We start from the raw sequence: 4024 nt of genomic DNA on the forward strand, positions 1-4024 counted from the left end.
ATATATACATATACATATACATATACATATATGTATATATATATGTATGTTGCTCTGTAGTTCAGGGTGTCCTTAAATTCACTATGTAGGCCATGCTGGCCTCAAACTCCTGGTGGTCCGCTTGCCTCAGCCTCCTAAGTGCTGGGATTATAGATGTGTGCCACCCTCGAGCAGCCTATTTCTCTATTTTTATCTAAATTTCAACTTTGATTTTTATGGACCCTGAGGCTTTCAATTGGATTTGTATCAGTTACTCACCTTACCTTCGTAGCAGTACAAGATGGTGGCAGGTTGGGCTGAAGGTGGAAATGACTTTGAGTTCCAAGAAAAACTGATATGGTTATTACTGGATTCAGTGAATTGAAATCATTTTGGAGTACTTTCCCTCATAGTTTATACTTAATGGCTTAAACCACTTGCTATAATGGCTATCATAGTTTCAGCAAACAGTTTTATTTGATGTAAAATAATTTATTAGTTTAATAACTTTAAATTGTACAGAAAGAAATATGAGAAATAAATCTGATCTGATAGTGGGAATCCAGAAAGACTATGTTCTTTTCAATAAATACATTTTGAGATGTTTGCTTATTTGAAGCAGGGTCTCTCTATGCAGCTCAGGCTTGCGCGAATTCACTGTGGAGCCCAGGCTGGCCTGGAATTCATAGTGATCCTCCTGCCTCAGCCTGCTGGGATCACAGGTGTGCACTACCACAACCAGCTTGTTTTGTTCCCCCCGCCCCCTTTTTTTTCCCAGTACTGAGGCCTAGGGTGTGTTAGGCAATCACTCTTGTGCTGAGCTACATCTCCAGTCCTTTTTTAAAATTTGAGATGAGGTCATGCAAAGTTACCTTGCCTGATCATGAATTTGGAATTCTCCTGCCTCAGCCTTCTAGAGTAGCTGGGGTTACAGGCATATACAACTAGGCCCAGTTTGTCTTACTCTTTTGAAGGAGAAGCAATGATCTTTTTTTCCCATATAATGTTGTCTATTTTCCCATATAATGTTGTCTACTCCATATCTTGTGTGTACTTTTATAGGTTTGATTATTAAAGTCAAGAGCAGTATCAATGTATTCTGCTCTTCAGTGCAGTATGGTACATGGTTTTAGTAAATAGTTTAGAAGAAGTGAAAAGATTGCATTTCTACCCACAGTACAGAATTCAAAATATAACACCCAGTTTGTTGGACATTTGTATAAAGAACTGTAGCACAAAGCAGATTGAAAGTTTTAATTCTCAAATTAAGAGAATGATCGAATCTTGTGATCCTGTGAGGAAGATCTCTGCACCAGCCCTACCTGATGCCTATGCTGGTGAAGTCTAAATGTCAGTATCTGGTGGGAAACCACTGTATTCTTAATCTTGGAAGTCTTAATTGGAACATCTGTACCTACAAATTGGTGGTAACTTACAATAGTAAACTAGAATTTAAAATGTGAGGAACTCTAGATCTAGTTTATGAACAAACCCTCTTGTGCTTAATTTTTATATTTTTGGAACAACTTCTGGCTCAAAGAAAAAGTACAAGTACTGTATGGTACAATGACCTATTTTTCCTAAACTGAGAGTAAGCTGCCAGCATTATGCCCAGCCCCTAGCATCGAGTATTTTCTGTAAACAAAGACAGTGTCTACAATGCAACTGTCAAACTCAGAAAACTAATATGGATGCATTAATACTACCTAATTCTCAGAATCACATGTTGCTTTTTTTGTTTGTTCTATTTTTTTGTTTTTTGAGGCAGGGTCTTTCTTTGTAGTTCAGGCTGGACCTGAACTCACTGTGTAGCCCAGGCTGGCCTACAACTCACAGCAATCTTTCTGCCTCGGCCTCCCAGGTGCTTAGATTACAGGTGTGTGCCACCACACCCAGCAACATGTTACATTAAGTTGTCTCATTTCCTTCATTCTAAAACAGTTTTTCACTCACACCTTGACTTTATGCTTTTGACAGTTTGAATATTACACAAGTCAGTTTTGTAAAATTTCCCCTTAAATCGTGTTTGTCTGATCTTTTCTTAGAATTAGATTTAGCTTACTACATTTCTTGGCAGGAATATCACTTCACAAAGTTAGACTGTTGAGACTATGTTTGGATGTTACTCTAAATACATTCCTGATGATGCATTTTGAAACACGAAAAACACAGCTTAAGAAGCCCTGTGTCTTCATTAAAATTTAACTACAAAGAACTAGTGTTTGATTACTGTGTGCTTCTGAAAAGATTGTCCTATCGAAAATAATTTTTTTTAGAGATGTTTCTTTAAATCATTTTACTACACTGAATTATAAATTAAGATGTTTTGGATAGTGTAATGATCTTTTGAATTTTGAAGATTTTTAGTAATACACTAAAACAGAATAGAACAACTGTACTTTTTTTTGAGCAAAATGGTACTTAAAAGATTCCAAATTTTATTTTCATTTTTATTTGCTGTATTGCACTATGCCTCATGTTATTTATTTATTTATTTATGTTTGGTACCAGGGATCGAAGTTGGGTCTCTGCACTTGGGAGGCAGGCGCCGGAAGCACTGAGCTAAATCACCAGCCCTCCATGTTAAATTCGTCAAAAGATGTTAAGAGCCATGCACTGTTTTGGATGCCTGTGAGATTACCTGTAACCCCAGCTACTCAGGCAAAGCAGGTTTAAGTTCAGCCTGGGCAACTTAGGGAGCCCCTAATGTCACAAAAAGGCTGTGGATGTAGCCCAGTGTAAGGCCCTGGGTTTGATCCCTAGTACTGCCAAGAAAGACTTCACAGTGAAAAGCCAAACCACAGGGTGAAATAAAATATTTGCAATACATAAAACTGGCAGGGGACTTGACTCACATAGAATCAAAAAAGAATGTCTACAGATAAAGGCAACCTAATGAAAAGCTGAAAGAGAATTGAACTTTGTTAAAGAACAGCCAATACATTTATTTAAAAAGGCTCAACACAGTAAGATGCCACTACACACTTATCAGAAAGGCTAAAAATTTGAAGAGTGAACAATAGCTAAGTGTTGACCAAAGCATGTAACAACTACAATTTTCACAAAATTGCTAAGTGTAAATTGGTAAAAAGAACTTTGGAAAACTGGTACACATTTAAATTCAACCTGCTGGGGATTTAGCTCAGTGGTTCCACCACCTGCCTTGCAAGTGCAGAGACCTGAGTTCAATCCCCGGTACAAAAAAAAAATTTTTTTTTTCAACCTGTATGTATCCTGTTTCCATTTATTCCATCCAGCTGACATGAATGTATATGTGGATATAATAGCTGTAGCTATGAAAGCTTCAAAATCTCAAGGGTATTTTAGAACAGGTCCCTTTCTGTTTTTTTGTTTGTTTGTTTTTGTTTTTTGGTGCTGGGGGTTGAACTCGGCTCCTTGCGTTTGCGACCCTTTCTGTTTTCTAAGGCATATAATTCTTGATTTATATAGAAGTTAATGTTTTTTTCTTGTGGCTGCTGGTTTGTTGTTTGTGACCTTAGCCACTGGACCCTTGGCATACAGCCCGTATGCTCCTGGATCTACACCAATTGGAGCATATAACACTAGCTCTCTGAGTCTTTTGTTTTTATTATATGCATGTAATTTATGTTGTTGTTCTGGGCTATTTGAGAAACAAGGGTTTGTAAGGACCAGAGGGAATGTTAATGGGTGCAGTCTAGCTGAGGTTGAAATTTGTAATATGGAGGGTATGTGACTATAACAAGCAAGAAGATTCCTTATAGGTCGACCTATTTCATCACATGAAACCTCATTCTGTATACTTAGCTACATCCTTGGCCCGTTTTTGTTTTGTTTTTTGGCAGCACTGGTTGTATCTTTGTAGTGAGCCTTAAGTGCAGTCTATGAGGTTGAAATTTGTAATATGGAGGGTATGTGACTATAACAAGCAAGAAGATTCCTTATAGGTCGACCTATTTCATCACATGAAACCTCATTCTGTATACTTAGCTACATCCTTGGCCCGTTTTTGTTTTTTGTTTTGGCAGCACTGGTTGTATCTTTGTAGTGAGCCTTATCTCCCCAT

The 4024-nt window shown here is 37.6% G+C and overlaps 1 protein-coding gene across 1 annotated transcript in view; it reads left to right on the forward strand.

The window, feature by feature from the left end:
• The window catches only part of St13 (ST13 Hsp70 interacting protein), a 31842-nt gene that overhangs the window by 1775 nt on the left and 26043 nt on the right, over positions 1-4024 (forward strand). The gene's annotated exons all lie outside the window — the stretch shown is intronic.

Source organism: Fukomys damarensis, unplaced genomic scaffold, assembly GCF_012274545.1.
Source record: "Fukomys damarensis isolate Sample0158 unplaced genomic scaffold, DMR_v1.0_HiC HiC_scaffold_19, whole genome shotgun sequence".
NCBI classification, from domain to species: domain Eukaryota; kingdom Metazoa; phylum Chordata; class Mammalia; order Rodentia; family Bathyergidae; genus Fukomys; species Fukomys damarensis.